Source organism: Nyctereutes procyonoides, unplaced genomic scaffold (genome assembly GCF_905146905.1).
Source record: "Nyctereutes procyonoides isolate TBG_1078 unplaced genomic scaffold, NYPRO_anot_genome, whole genome shotgun sequence".
Taxonomy (NCBI): Eukaryota; Metazoa; Chordata; class Mammalia; order Carnivora; family Canidae; genus Nyctereutes; species Nyctereutes procyonoides.
Window position 1 is genome coordinate 4152224 of NW_026575052.1, and position 16675 is coordinate 4168898.

Sequence of the window (16675 nt, forward strand, 5' to 3'; positions counted from 1 at the left end):
ATACAATAGTTTCAGCTAATAGTGCACAGCAAAAATCAACCTGCCAAAAGGTAAAAAGAGACACCCAATTATTAGGAACTCAGACAAAAAAGAGGAAATCTCTCACTGGCAATTTCTTAAGATTCCAATGCTTCTCAAGTTTTAATGTGGATCTCATTAAACTACAGATTTGGATTCAGTAGGCCTAGAGTGAGACCTGACATTCTGCATTCTAACCCTGGTGATGCCAATGCTATTGCCTGTCTATGGACTCAGAATATAAAGTTCTTAAGTAACTATTAAAATGTGGCTGGTGTCAGAATGATTAAAGAAAAGGGAATCAAAGAGGAACACAAACCATAGAAAACTATAGGAAACAACTGAGGGTTGCTGCTGGGGCAGTAGGTGGGGGATGGGGTAACTGAGTGATAGCCATAAGGAGGGCACTTGATGTGATGAGCGCTAGGTGTTATATGCAACTGATCAATCACTAGACTCTACCCTTGAAACTAATAAAACACTATATATTAATTAACTGAATTTAAATTTTAAAAAAAGGGAATCTGGGCAGCCTGGGTGGCTTACTGGTTTGGCGTTGCCTTCGGCCCAGGGCATGATCCTGAAGACACGGGATTGAGTTCCATGTCGGGCTCCTTGCATGGAGCCTGCTTCTCCTTCTGCCTGTGTCTCTGCCTCTCTCTCTCCCTGTGTCTCTCATGAATAAATAAATAAAATCTTAAAAAAAAAGGGAAAAAAAGAGAATCAACAGATATTGAGAGTATGTGCCAGCTGCCTTATTTCATTTAATCCTTACCTCAACTCTATGAGGGGCATATTATCAGTCCATGTTTGGAGGATAACAGGGTTCAGATAAATTAATTTGCCCAGGATTACATAGCTTTGTAAAAAGAGGAACCAGAATTTGAATCGAATTCTATGATTCCATTTTTTAAAAAAGAGTATAAATCAGGCTTCGAAATTAATTTAAAATAATTCTCAAAAAATAACTCTAACATGTTCCACTTCACAGTATCTTGCATACAGACTTTTATCTTCTCCCATTAGTTCATTCTTCATATCAGCCTTCCCTTTATTGTTATTCCCTCTGTTATGATGCTGGTCATTGTTATTTAAACTACTATAGTTAACATGTATCTAACATCTAACTTCCCTGATTTTATTCTCTGGCCCCATCAATCTATTTGGAAGTCTCTACAAAGTAGTGCTTTTAAAACTTGACCTGACATTCTCATTTACATGCTTCTATGTCTTGCATGCTTCACTGAGCACCAGCTTTAAAATATGTCTAACAGGGACGCCTGGGTGGCTCAGGACGCGATCCTGGAGTTCCGGAATCGAGTACCACATTGGGCTCCTGCAGGGAGCCTGCTTCTCCTCCTTCTGCCTATGTCTCTGCCTCTATGTCTCTCCTGAATAAATAAATTAAATCTTTTTAAAAATAAAAAATAAAATAATAAAATATGGCTAATAAAATTTCTAGAAAAATATATTATAGTAGGAGATCTTAGAGATTACAGAACAATTGAACCCTTTAAACGATAAGGAGAAACTGAAGTCAGAAAACATGCAACTTCCTAAGGTTGTGTAGGTAATTGTTGGCAAAACAGAACCTGTGTCTTTTGTTTTTCAGCTCAGTGCTCCTTCTAACACATCATACCAAAATCCACTTTCAAAAGAGTGGCAGTAAAGCATTACTTATTGATATTTATCAAAGACTAGCTAGATGAACAAATCCAGCACATCCACGCAACAAAACTGCGAAAAAGATGAAGGATTACCTCTGTTCCAGTATGGCATGATTTCCAAGATACAGCAAGAGAGAAAGGTGCTGAACAGTGTACATACTATGACAACCTTTCGTGTAAAAAAGAAGAAAAACGAATATATGCAGATATTTGCTTATTCTTTTTTTTTTTTTTAAGATTTTATTTATTCATGATAGACACCGAGAGAGAAAGAGAGGCAGAGACACAGGCAGAGGGAGAAGCAGGCTCCCAGCATGGAGCCCGACACAGGACTTGATCCCAGGACTCCAGGATCGCGCCCTGGGCCAAAGGAGGGCGCTAAACCACTGAGCCACCCAGGGATCCCGATAATTGCTTTTTCTTGCAAAAAGAAACACTGAAAGGATAAACCAAAAACTAACAGAAATTAGGAGAGTTCAAGTACCAACCATGTAGCACATCATGGCAACCACTCCTCGTGGTCCCAGCTGTGAAAGTGGCAGCAGGACTTCATCCTTCCTCCATATTCTTTAAAAGTTCTGGTAAAGGAATGCCTGGGTGGCTCAGCAGTTGGGCATCTGCCTTTGGCTCAGGGCGTGATCCTGGAGTCCTGGGATCAAGTCCCACATTGGGCTCCCTACATGGAGCCTGCTTTTCCCTCTGCCTCTCTCTCTCTGTGTGTCTCTCATGAATAAATAAAATCTTAAATATAAAAAAAAATAAAAATAAAAGTTCTGGTAATACCATCTATCCCTTAGGTTCCTCCAACTCTTGAGATGACAGTTTCACCCTACAGTTATGAATCTCCATTTGAATATCTAGTACATTTTCCTTTTTTTTTTTTTTTTTTTTTTTATTTTTACGATAGTCATACAGAGAGAGAGAGAGGCAGAGACACAGGCAGAGGGAGAAGCAGGCTCCATGCACAGGTAGCCTGACGTGGGATTCGATCCCGGGTCTCCAGGATCGCGCCCTGGGCCAAAGGCAGGCGCCAAACCGCTGCGCCACCCAGGGATCCCCCATTTTCCTTTTTTTAAAGATTTTATTTATTTATTCATAGAGATGCAAAGAGAGAGGCAGAGACACAGGCAGAGGGAGAAGCAGGCTCCATGCAGAGAGCCCGACGCGGGACCCGATCCAGGGTCTCCAGATCATGCCGTGGGCTGCAGGCAGCGCTAAACCGCTGCGCCACCGGGGCTGCCCTCTAGTACATTTTTCCATCCTCTTGACTGGATCCTGACAGAATGAATGTTAAGGATAAAAAGAATCACAAAGGAATCTTAAATTTGCCTCAGTAATTTTGTTAGTAATATGGATATATATAAATATATATTTATATATTTTAAGATTTTATTTATTCTTGAGAGACACACACACACACACACAGAGAGAGAGAGAGAGAGAGAGAGAGAGAGGCAGAGACACAGGCAGACGGAGAAGCAGGCTCCATGCAGAGAGCCCGACAACGTGGGACTAGATCATGGGTCTCCAGGATCACACCCTGGGGCAAAGGCGGTGCTAAACTGCTGAGCCACCAGGGCTGCCCCATGGATACTATATTTTTAAAATTTCTTACATCTATTGTAAGATAAAGCAAGTAAGTGTGAATGGTACTTAAAAAACAAGATTTCCAGCTAAAAAGAGACAAATATAAAATCTAAAGAAAAAACCTTCCAATACGTTCAAATTAAACTGTAAACAGCAATATGAAGTTTTTATCTAAAAAACATTTTCCAATTCTGCCCATTGAAAGGATCTAGAAATAATGAAGACCCAGTAGCAATAAGCATTCCTAGCTCTCAGATCTTGGGTTTCAAATGACATTCTTCATAAAAGAAACTAGATTTTCCTAGAAAAAATGACTGATTTCAGTCAAGAACAGGGAAAGTACAAGGTGACTGTGGAATATCTTGTGACAGAAAACAATCCAAAGATCAATGGGGGCATGTCAAGGGACACCCAGAGCTTAAAGAGTCATATATTAGGGACACCTGAGTGGCTCAGTGGTTGAGCATCCTTCTTTGGCTCAGGGCGTGATCCCGGATTCCAGGGTTCAAGTCCCACATCGGGCTTCCTGCATGGAGCCTGATTCTCCCTCTGCCTGTGTCTCTGCCTCTTTCTGTGTGTCTCTAATGAATAAATAAATAAAATCTTAAAAAAAAAGGGGGGGGGGAGACATATATTAGACAACGTTCAGTGTCAAAAAGATTAATGGCTGCAACTACACATAAAATAAATAATAAATAACAATCATGCACCTACAGTGATACAGAAACAGCAAAGAAACTTATTTGCCACCACTGAGGTGACCAATTCTTTACTAAGAAAATTTACAATGAAAGGCAAAGAATTAAACCCTCTACCTTATTAGGAGGGATTTTTAGTAGCTCATTCTCAGTTGATGGTATCTTGCCAGCTACTAAGTGTAGAAGGAAGAGTAACAATAATCATCCTTCTGCAACTTCCAGTGAAATAACTGATTCTGACAAAGATCATCAATGGATGCTAAACAAAAGACAGTTGAGAAATAGCATAATTACGTTATGTTAAATTGCCACCCCACAGATTATTGATCACTGTCAAGGGTAAGTAAGCTTTACAAAAGAAAGACGAAGATTTTCACATTAACCGGGTCGTCAAATTTAACATCATTATAATGCAAAAATACAGCACCAAGGGTGATACAAGTATACAATATTACAAAAGATTGCAAATATAAATATAATCGAGCCTTTACGGTCCTCTTAAAAGAGGATAAAGGGGTTAAATGACAGAAGTGAAACATTGAGACAATCATGAATGTGGAGGAGTCTACCAGAGAACCAGACTGGTACCTTCAAAAAGCCAATGCCAATTAAGGAAAGAAAAAAGCGGGGTTTGGGGGGAGAGGGCTGTTTTAGATTAAGAAGCAAAAGCTAATTAAAGCCAAACGCAGGCAGCCCCGGTGGCGCAGCGGTTTAGCGCCGCCTGCAGCCCGGGGTGTGAACCTGGAGACCTGGGATCGAGTCCCGCATCGGGCTTCCTGCATGGAGCCTGCTTCTCCCTCTGCCTGTGTCTCTGCCTCTCTCTTCGCTCTCTCTGAATGAATAAATAAATAAATCTTTAAAAAAATATAAAATAAAATAAATAAAGCCAAACGCAATTTAGGAATCCTGACTGGATCCTGGCTCTTATTTTAGTCCTCTGCACTTGTTCTCTCTGTTCCAAGCTTAACATTGAACATTCTTCCTTGTGTCTTTCTGAATATGACCTTCTCACAGAGGCCTTCTCTAAACCATCCTATCTCAGCCTTCCCCTTCTGCTCCATGTCATTATCACATCACCCTGCTTTATTTTCTTTGTAGTACTTACTACTATAAGAAATTTCATTCATTAATTGCTTTCTCCAACCTCAAATATAAGATGCAGGAAACTACAGACCTTGCCTATTTTATCTACTGCATCCTTAATATCTTGAACTATTCCTAGCACATAATAGTATTCAACAAATATTTGCTAAATGGACCAATGAACAAAAAGGCAACAAAAATTTAATAGACACTTAGGATTATACAATGTCTCAGTTCATGAGAAACAACAATCTGCAAGAATTGAAAGTATATACTAAATGAATATCTGAGTGCCTAATACGTAAGCACTAAATGTGCCTACAAAACACTAAAAATATTACATATGAATTACACTGCATGATACATTCCTTTTAAGCTATTTGGCAGAAACTAATTAGCACAATAATTTTCTTTGGGGGGCAGCCTGGGTTGCTCATGGGTTTAGCGCGCCTGCCTTTGGCCTGGGGCCTGATCCTGGAGACCCGGCATCTAGTCCCCGGTAGGGCTCCCTGCATGGAGCCTGCTTCTCCCTCTGCCTTGTGTCTTTGCCTCTCTCTCTCTGTGTGTGTGTTTCTCTCATGAATAAATAAATAAAATCTTGAAAAAATAAGTTTTCTTTTGGATATTAACTTTTTTTTTAGATTTTATTTATTTTATTTATACAGAGCTGCAGAGAGAGGAAAGGAAAGAGAGAGAAAAAAAAGAAAAAAGAAGGATGGAAGGAAGGAAGGAAGGAAGGGAGGGAGGGAAAGAAAAGAAAGAAAGGGCCCAGGGTGCCTGGGTGGCTCAGTTGGTTGAGGCTTTGGCTCAGGACATGATCCCAGGGTCTTGGCTTTGGGCTCCCTGCTCAGCAGGGAGTTTGCTTCTCCCTCTGCCTCCCTAGCCGCCCATGCTCTCCCTCACATTTGTGTGTGCTAATAAAAATCAATCTTTAGAAGAAAAAAAGAAAGGCCCTCTACCTAGGAAGATAAATGTTCCAACTGTACACCCAAGCATAAGATACACAAGAGGCAAGGCAAGGTACAATGAAGGTCATACGGAAAGTTTAAAAGTTAAGCAGGGGAAGTAGACACTTACAAATTACGATGGGTTCTTGATCAGAGGAAAAACATTAAACAATATCCCTTAAGACTGGTCTGTCAAAATACTGTCACCTCAATCTCAACCATTTCCAAAGATTACTGAGAAAAATATCTCAAATAACAGCAGCTTCTGTTTGTTGAGTGTTTACCATGTGTTAGGCATTTAGTTAAATATTTTACACATATGTCATGAGATAGGAATTGTAATTGCCATTTGAAGATGAGGGAGACTGAGAGCATAAAACTAGCAAATGGCAGGGCCCTGGCAACAAAAGCAGCTAAAAACTATGACACTAATTCAGTCTGCTTTCAGCTCATGAAAGCCTGGTCTAGAGTGATGGTAAAGACAGGCAAATCTAAGGGATACTGAGAAAAAGAATACAGAACTACATGGCAGGATACAGTAGATGAAAGGTTTTTTTTAAAAAAAATCTTCCCATGGGATCCCTGGGTGGCGCAGCGGTTTGGCGCCTGCCTTTGGCCCAGGGCGCGATCCTGGAGACCCGGGATCGAATCCCACGTCGGGCTCCCGGTGCATGGAGCCTGCTTCTCCCTCTGCCTGTGTCTCTGCCTCTCTCTCTCTCTCTCTCTCTCTCTCTCTCTCTCTCTGTGACTATCATAAATAAATAAAAATTTAAAAAAAATCTTCCCAGTTTTACAGTCTATCAGATCAGAATAAAATTATTCTACCTATGGATATGGGAATATTGAGAAGGGAACTTGTTTAGTGAAGGTTTTTACCCTAACAGAAGAGAGAGATGAGATAATAGACTCTGTTGTAAACACTTGGACAGCTGAGTTAGAGGATATGCTCTATGACGTCCCTAGAGAACCAAGAAGCAGAAAAAGAAAGATCACACCTAGATGGATTTAAGAGACATCAGAGCAGGGGTGTTAAATAAAGCCATGAATAAACCCAGGTCTCTAATCAAGGGTGGAAAGAGAAGCCCAGGAGAGAAACAAAACAAAACAAAACAAAACAAAACAAAACAAAACAAAACACATGCATTCCTGCAACAGGACAGGTATGCCACTGGGACTATACCATAAAGAAGTTAGGAGACTATGCTTCCCTTGTCCTTGTCCCAGTTTTACTCTTTTTATTTATTTATCTATTTATCTTTATAACTTCTACACCCAACACAGGGCTCAAACTCATGAACCCACAATCAAGAGCCTCCACGATTGAGCCCCACGGGGATCAATCCACTGATTGAGCCAGTCAGGCTACCCTTGTCTCGTTTTAAGGTTCCATAAAGACAATAAAATAATATCTAACATTTGTATGTTTATATGTGCTATGCATGTGCTAAGAAGTTCACATACATTCCCATATTTAATTTTCCCACAACACAGGCATCATTATCCTCATTTTTTCATATGAAAAACTGAGACTTAAAGAAGCTACGATTCATACTTAAAAAACTAGGGTAGGGGCAGCCTGGGCAGCAGTTTAGTGCCGTCTTCAGCCCAGGGCGTGATCCTGGAGACCCAGGATCAAGTCCCACGTCGGGCTCTCTGCATGGAGCCTGCTTCTCCTTCTGCCTGTGTCTCTGCCTCTCTGCCTCTCTCTCTCTCTCTCATGAATAAATAAAAGCTTTTTAAAAATAAACAAACAGGTAAATAAATAAACAAATAAATAAACAAACTAGGGTATAAGCCTGAGTCTACCTGGGGCCAAGGCCTAGGAATTAATTACTATGGTAAAATAAATGGTTATCAAGCCATCCCACAGAGCATATATAAACCATTAAAATTGTGTTAATAAATCCATAACATAAAATTTGCCATTTTAACCATTTTTAAGTGTGCACTTTGGTGGTCTTATGTACATTCACTGTTGTACAACTATCCCCACCATCTATCTCCATAACTTGTAATCATCCTAAACTGAGACTCCATAACATTAAACAATAATCTCCACAATCCTCAACTCAGCCCCTGACAACTACCATTCTACTTTGTTTCTATGAATTTGAATGCTTTAGGTACATCATATAGGTGCAATCATATAGTACTTGTTCTTTTTTGTCAAGCTTATTTCACCTATAATCCCATCAAGGTTTGTTACTTTAAAAGTAACATTAAGTTACTTTTAAATTAAATAAAATGTGAAATTTTAATCCACTGGTCATTATGCATCTCTACAGAGAATCACATTCCCAAACTCCATGATGTATGAAACAGACTTTTGGAGGAGAAAACTGCAATTAGTGAGAAAGGGGGAGAGGTGAAAACGGGCAACAAATCAAAATTTGAAGGACACACAGGAAAGTAAACCTTTAGATTCAGTCATAAGGAAGAGAGCAGGTTGCTTGATCTTGACTAGACCAAAGGATCTATTTGGGAAGATGTTATTAAGTATCAAATCAAAAGTTAGGGATCCCTGGGTGGCGCAGCAGTTTGGCGCCTGCCTTTGGCCCAGGGCGCGATCCTGGAGACCCAGGATCGAATCCCGCGTCAGGCTCCCGGTGCATGGAGCCTGCTTCTCCCTCTGCCTATGTCTCTGCCTCTCTCTCTCTCTCTCTATCATAAATAAATAAAAATTAAAAAAAAAAGGTGTCAATCAAAAGTTAGGAAAACAACCCTGAACAACACAATGCAAACAAAACACTGTTGATCCCAAGACAAGATACTGTTCCTTTCTGGCAAAAGATATCAAGACTACTAATAAAAAAGCTTTAGTAGCACAGGGCTGGCTCAGTTGGTGGGGCATGTGACTCTTTACCTCAGGGTTCTAAGTTCAAGCCCCATGTTGGGTACAGAGGTTGCTTAAAAACAAAACCTTAAAAAAAATAAGCTTAAAAAATATTGAAATAGAAGGATAAATTCCATTTCCCCTGACTTCTACTTAAAAAGCCAGGAGAGGGCAGCCGGGTGGCTCAGCGGTTTAGTGCCGCCTTCAGCCCAGGGCGTGATCCTGGAGACCCAGGATTGAGTCCCACATCGGGCTCCCTCCAATGAAGCCTGTTTCTCCCTCTGCCTGTGTCTCTGCCTCTCTCTCTCTCTCTCTCCCTCTCTCTCTCATAAATAAATAAAAATAAAATATTTTTTAAAATAATAAAAATTAAAAAATAAAAAGCCAGGAGATGGGAGAGGCAGCATTTTAATAAAAGTGTATTGATGAATTTATAATTAAGATCAATCTTTCTCCAAACCATGCACCAAGAAGTTCAATCTGGAAAAAATTACCTGTTCTCTATTAGCAACATGAACCAAGCATTTAAAATGAGAATAACAGGGGCACCTGGGTGGTATAGTAGGTTAAGCATCTGACTCTTGGTTTTGGCTCAGGTTGTGATCTCATGGTTGTGAGACGAGCCCCGTGTAGGGCTCTGCAGACAGGGCAGCGTCTGCTTGAGATTCTCTCCCTCTCCCAGCCAGGAGTTTGCTTCTCCCTCTGCCCTTTCCTCTGCTCATGCATGCACATACACTCACTCCTTCTCTCTCTCTCTCAAATAAATAGAATATTTTTAAAAGAAAAAAAGAAAAAAAAAAGAAAAAAAAGGAGAAACTTTTTATCAGAAATAATCAAAATTTAAAGCAAATTTGCTTTCCAATACACCCATGAGTAAAGTAAGGAAGAGCAAAATTAAGCTACAGGAATATCACTAAGTTGTAATTTTACAAGACATTGAGAAGGTCACAAAAAAACAATTTAGTTATTTTTGTCTTTTTTCCAACACTTTTTTTGTTGTTGTTGTTTAAAATAAGCTAAGACAAGGCACCTGGGTGGCTCAGTCAGTTAAGCACTGAACTCATGACTTCAGTTCAGGTCATGATCTCATGGGTTGTGGAACTGAGCCCCACATCAGGCTGTGCACTCAGCAGGGAGTCTGACTGATTATTTCTCTCCCTCTGCCTCTGCCCTTCTCCTTGCACACATGCTCTCAAATCAATCAATCAATCAATCTTAAAGTAAGTTATATGGCCAACATGGGGGCTTAAACCCACAATCCAGAGATGAAGAGCAGTATGCTCTATCAACTGAGCCAGCCAGCACCCATAGGTCACAAAAAACAACTTAGAAAACAAGCTAACAGGTGGGATGGCTCAGTCAGGTGAGTATTCAACCCTTGGTTTTGCCTCAGGTCATGATCTCAGGGTCCTGAGATTAAGCCCCACACGGGGCTCCACACTCAGCATGGAATCTGCTTGAGATCCTCTCTCCCTCTGCCCCAGCAACCCCACAATCGTATGTGCACTCTCTCTAATACATAAATCTTTTTTAAAAAAGAAAAAAAGAACAGAAGCTGAATTATGAGCACAACACCACAATACCAGGCAATTTTATTTTTTTCAAGTTTATTTACTTAAGTAATCCCTACACCCAACATGAGGCTTCAACTCACAACCCTGAGATCAAGAGTCACATGCTCTTCCAACTGAGATAGCCAGGCACCCCAAGACTGAGCAATTTTAAAATGACTTGTCTATACATATCCTTCTGTATATGTAACAAACTAACAATACAGAAAAATAAAGACACATCACCTTCACTTTTTGTCAACCACAACCTTAAAGCCCTCATTTTCAGTATTGCGTGTTTACATGGTAACATGTAAACATGAATGTTACCAAATTGTAAATGTTCAGCTACCACATAAAGATTCTACACATCCAAAAACTCATAAAATTTTTGCAATATAGGCAACAGCATGCTAAGTTAATTATATAAAACTACTAAGCACTAAGATGAGGAACTTGTATTGAGATATAGAAGTTCAATATCAGAGATGCAAGCAACCTCAATTCACATGAATGGATTCTCTAAAATAGTTCAGTAGGGCGCCTGGGTTAAGTGTCTGCCTTTGGCTCAGGGTGTGATCCTAGGGTCCCGGGATCAAGTCCCACATTGGGCTCCTGAACAGAGCCTGCTTCTCCCTCTGTGTTTCTGACTCACTCTCTGTGTGTGTGTGTGTGTGTGTGTGTGTGTCTCTGTGTGTCTCTCATGAATAAATAAATAAAATCTTTAAAAATAATAATAAAATAGTTTAGTATAGTCCTGGTTTAAGTTGTCAGCTTCACCCAAAAAGGAAAAGAACCTTCACACTTATTTTGGGAAGGAAGAAGACAGTACTAGAAACCACTTACAATCAACATTCTAAGGGATTGACAACTAAACATTAACTAAACATGATCAAATTAAAATCATACATTGCTTCTTATGCCAGTTTACAAAACAAAAACATCATCACTCTAAAGTTGTCACCATTTAGTAATCTGAGATATTTTCATTGCAGCTGCAATGTTTGTGTTTGTTGCCTGGCATATGACTCACTCTCAGGTTCTCCCAAGACTCTGCTGGATTTTTGAGAATGCAGCAATCATAACTGGGGCATACTGTGTGGGAAGTGTCATGACAGTGAATGAATAAAAGGGGGAAAGAACTCATGATACAAAATTTTTTGTGTTTTTATAAAAAGCAAGTCACTCACAAAAGGCAGATTTTTCTGCAAAATAGGAAAGGAGCCATTCTGGCCCCGAGAAGCCTTCCTTGACTCCCTTGGTTGCATTCTCTGCACTTCTTACACTACAATATACTTAACTAGTTTCCTTGTCTGGCTCCCCAACCAGACCGTAGGCAACCTGAGACCAAAAGGTGTCCCATCTTAGTATCATTAGTACCTATTTCCCCAAATGCCCAGTGTATATAGAGGGTCCTCAGTAGGGGCTTTCATAAAATTGATCATTGAATAATCTTACATTTACCTGTTATTTTGCAAAGGACCCTCAGAAAAATTACCTCTTTTGACCCTCATAACAATCTTGAAGTGGAAAAGGCATTAGTCAACCAAACGGCTTCTGGTTTTATAAACAGCTGTTAATCACCTAAAACAACCTTAAAATCACAAAAGATAATGACTTATTTTTTCATCTCTGAGAGAACTTCTCCTTTGGGACCTCAATATTCTTGTAAAACCCAGAAGTTTTACTAGCATTTTCTATGCTTGCTCTTCATAATAGGTAGGAATCACACACAGTTCTCAATCTTACAGAAGAGTCTAACTACATAAAGTAGTGTTACATGAAGACTCCTTTAGGTATCAGACAGCAAGCAGCATCCTAAGCTATTTTTCCTGATGCTGTTCTTTTTGTGACTCTGAGAAGGAATTGCAAAGGGCAAAATGCTGGAAAGTGAATGATGTCATGGATGTCATGAAGTTGCATCAATACCTGATGATGATTTAGCACAACAATGCAACACATTATGCGAAGAAGCATAATGTCAAACCATCAGGATGTTTTACTGCATTAATTTCATGACTCGTCGCAAACTGAAATTTAAGGTGGCTCTCCAATTTTCTGCGATGAAGTTACTTGTTCAGGTTTATGTCCTTATGACAGGCACTAAGAAAATCTACAAATCTCTGTGGGAAAACCTTTTAAAAAAAGCTCCAAAAAATAGCTAATATTAAACCCAGCAGTCATTTTAACAACTTACCCACTTTTCGAAGTAGACAAAAACATCTGTGGGTCAGTGTAGATTGAGTAACAGATTTACACTGGGTTTGTCCAAAGCAAATAGTTACCGGGTGTAAAATGACAACACACAATAGAAAGGACGTCCAATCAGATGATACACATGAATATGCTCAAAGTTAGTAATTTGACACAGAGAGTCACTACTCACTGTCAAAGCTACAGACTGAATTCTAAACGTTCAATTCTAATACACGGCATTTCCCCTCTAATTTCCTTCTCCCCTTAAACCCATGATGTCATCATTTTAAACACAAGCAAGACAAATTTAAGTCACAAAGACATTCGGTGTGTGCCCAAGCCAAAGCCACTGCCTCAACATTTTCCCCATAGCACAGCTCCAACTGATCCCATCTGGTCTTCGGGGAGGAAGAGATCACAAGGCTTCAAACCGGTTTCCCAACGTGAGAAACTCCATCAAAACCTCCCAATTAGCAGCCGAACCACAACCAAAAAAAAAAAAAAAAACTTACTCTCAAAAAGGCATAACAAGCATCGTGCAACGTCCTTGCCAGCAAGTGAGAACCGGTAGGTGTCTGAACCTTCACCCGGAGCAATCAGAATCCCACCACCGAAAAAAGTCCCAAAGACTCTGGCGGTCAAGGAAAAGCAGCTTTTTTTTTTTTTTTTTTTTTTTTTTTCCCTAATGAATGAAATTCGGGACACGGTTAACAGACAAAAAGCAATGAGCTATTCCGAACCTCAACGACACAAGGGTTTTCAGGCGGACGGAGGCCTCGCTGGCACCAGGCTTACTCCGCAGGGACCGTATCACCATCTCCCCGGTCGCTTTCTCTCCGTCCACAAATTCGCTCCCACCCGCCCACCGCTCCCCTTTGCACAAACAATTCTCGCAGCCACAACGTGCAGGGCTGTCTCCGCCGAGGGGACCCCCGCAGCTGCCACTTCGCTGGCGAGACCTTGCTCCGAGAGCCAAGCGGTAGGACAGACAGGCTGCCTGGGGTTTTTATTTTTAAATGAGACAATTGCAAGATCGTCCCCTTTGCAGCTTCAGCTTCAGCTTCCCCCTCCCCGCCCCCCCTCGCCGCAGCCCCAGGTGGAGGAGGGCTTTGGAAAGCCCTGGACTCCGGGTCCCCAGCGCGAGCCGTTAAAGATCCGGGGGCTGCGGGGGGGGGGCGGGGGCGGGGAGCGTCTGACACCCTCGCAGCCACCGTCGCCCTGGTCGTACACCCTCCCGTGGACCCGGGCACGGCAGCGGCTGGAATCCCCGCCTAACCCGGGGGGCGGGGGATGACGACAGCGAGGCCCCCGGGCCAGCAGGCACCCACCCCGGCGCGAGATGCGCGGCCGCCCCCCGCCCCCCGCGGGCCCGGGGCGTAAAGGGCAAGAAGGCGCCGGCGCCCCGCCGCGGCCCCAGGAGGGGGAGAAGCCGCCTCACCTGGCCCAGCCCGCGCCACGCTCTCAGGTTCGCTCCGCTGGCGACGGCGAAGAGGGAGCCGGGGGCAGGGCCAGAGCAGAGGGGCTCCGCCTCAGGCCGCGCTGGCCGCACCGGGGCTCCTCACAGCCGGCGGGACCCCGCGCCGCCCGGAGCCGCCATCTTCCTCCACTCAAACGCCGCCGCCGCCGCCGCCGCCGCCGCCGCCGCCGCCGCTGCTCTGGCCCGGAGAAGACAGCACACAGTGCGCATGCGTCGGGGTCCGGCGCGGAGGACGCGCGCGCATCGACGTCAGCGCGGCGGCCCCGCGCGACGCGGCCCGAGGGCGACGCCATGTTGGGAAGGGAAGAGGTCCCCGGCGGCCGTTCTGCAGAGGTTGGAACGCCGCCCCTCGCCACCGCGAGGAGTGCACCGGCCACGGGGACACCTCGAACCTCTGCGCCCGCCTCCCTTGAGTCCCTACAACCGACCCCTCCCTGCACAGCTGCACCCACCCCTCCCTGGCACTTAGGCCTGGGGAGGCAACTGGGCGGGTTTCCCAACGGCGTGAGACCGGGCAGACCTCGAGGTCTCTAACTCGTTGGGATGCCCGAGGGCCTGAGGAGCACGAGGGAGGGATGGGGTGGGTGCAGGTGCTTGCTCTTGGACGTCCGCCGAAGAAGCGACGCTCCGTGCCTTGATGGTGCAATCGAGGCCTCCCTTAACGGAGGCGACCACCGTGTTTTCAGATGAGGGAAACTGAGGCACAGAGGAGTGTCAGTGCATTCTCCCAAGGTCACGCATCGGAGGGGCAAGGGGGGGTGGGACTTAGGCGTAAGTGACTCCCGAGCACCATCACCATCACCAGGCGGGGGAGGGGGGGGTCCCGCAAAATACCCCTTGCAGGGGAGCTGCCTGGGGTGCAGGTGAGACCCCGTGGGCTCAGGCGCACAGCGGGCGGACTGCGGCGAAGCCAGACACACAGCGCCCAAGGGCTTCAGTCTAAACCGCTGGCCCCTGAAACTGAGGCAGGGCAGCCCGGCGGCTCAGCGGTCTAGCGCCCCCTGCTGTCCGGGGCGTGATACTGGAGACGCGGGATCGAGTCCCACGTGGCTCCCTGCGTGGAGCCTGCTTCTCCCTCTGCCTGTGTCTCTGCCTCTCTCTGTGTGTATCTCTATGAATAAATAAATAAAATCTTAAAAAAAAATGAAACTGCTACCAGCCCACCGTCCTGGGACAAAGTGGACCTTTTGGGCAGCGCTTGGGGCATAGGTCTGGGTCGGAACCCAAGTCCCCTCTCGAGTTGGGAGGGCAAGGGGCTGTTGAGGACTCGTGGGTCAGCCTCACTCCAGAAAGCACTGGGTCCGTGGTCCTCAAACTTGAATAATGCAGAGACCCCAGGGGTTATACACTCGTGGAATCCCTGTACGAGAAGCTCTGGTGTAAGCACGCCAAGTCTTGGGCAGCCCTGGTGGCTCGGCGGTCTAGCGCCCCCTCCTGTCCGGGGCGTGATACTGGAGACGCGGGATCGAGTCCCACGTGGCTCCCTGCGTGGAGCCTGCTTCTCCCTCTGCCTGTGTCTCTGCCTCTGTGTGTATGCGTCTCTCATGAATAAATAAATAAAATCTATAAAAGGGGGGGAAAAAAGCCAAGCCTTTCGGTTAGGAAACGTCACTGAGAGAGAAACTTGGCAATTTTAACTGGTTAAAGAGATATTAAAATCCTGTCGTTACAGGGGGGCATCTGGGTGGCGCAGTCTGATAAGCATCTGCCTGTGGCTCAGGTCGTGATCCTAGGATCCTGGGGTCCAGTGGCCTCGGGCTCCCTGCTCAGCGGGGAGCCTGCTTCTCCCCCGACCTCTGTCCCTCCACCTGCTTGTGCTCTCTTGCTCTTTCTCTCTCTCCCAAAGTCTTTAAAATCCTGTCATTAGGGGGTCCCCGGGTGGCTCAGCCGTTTGGCGCCTGCCTTTGGCCTAGGGCGTGATCCTGGAGTCCTGGGATCGAGTCCCACCTTGGGCTCCCTGCATGGAGCCTGCTTCTCCCTCTGCCTGTGTCTCTGCCTCTCTCTCTCTCTGTGTGTCTCTCATGAATAAATAAATAAAATCTTTTAAAAAAGAAATCCTGTCATTAGAAACGCCAAGCACAAAACTCGCCACAGAGCTTGTGACCAATCCCACCATCCATCAAAACACTCTATAGAGCTCAGTGTTAGAAACACTGGACCAGCTAGTAAGTGCTTCCTTTTAAAAATGCAGGTTGCAGGGCTGACCTTAGACCCCACCTCAGACTTTTTCTAAAACTTTCTAGGTCTTCTGATGCCCAGGTTGGCTTGGAACTGCTGGATTATGTTAAAACAAGTTCAAAAATAGAACCACTCCACTGCGGGCGCACACAATCTACTAACTGGAAGACACCAGATACTGCTCTTTAGTTCACTGCTTTATCATCTAATATAGAGACCAGCACACAGCAGAGACTTATTAAATGCGTGTTGAATAAGTGAATGCATTGGGAATTTGACAACTAAGAAGGCATCCAGTCGACAGATATTTGCTGAGCACCTACTATGTGCCAAACCATGTAATATGTATAGTAACGTGTTTTTAAATAAAACTAAGAAGGCCTCTTGTCTTCGTGGAGATCCCCTACAGGTACTGGGAGAGACAGACAATAAACAAGTAAA

General features: G+C 44.1%; 1 protein-coding gene across 2 annotated transcripts in view; it reads right to left on the bottom strand.

The window, feature by feature from the left end:
* FBXO42 (F-box protein 42) overlaps positions 1-14227 on the bottom strand; it is a 95410-nt gene extending 81183 nt beyond the window's left edge. Inside the window, exon 1 of one of the 2 annotated variants that reach the window (XM_055332286.1) lies at positions 14018-14227. The gene's annotated coding sequence lies outside the window, so the exon portion shown is untranslated. Of the gene's footprint in view, positions 1-13091; positions 13226-14017 lie in introns of those variants that run through there. The other variant, XM_055332287.1, reaches the window with a different exon arrangement.
* Positions 14228-16675: the final 2448 nt, after the last annotated feature.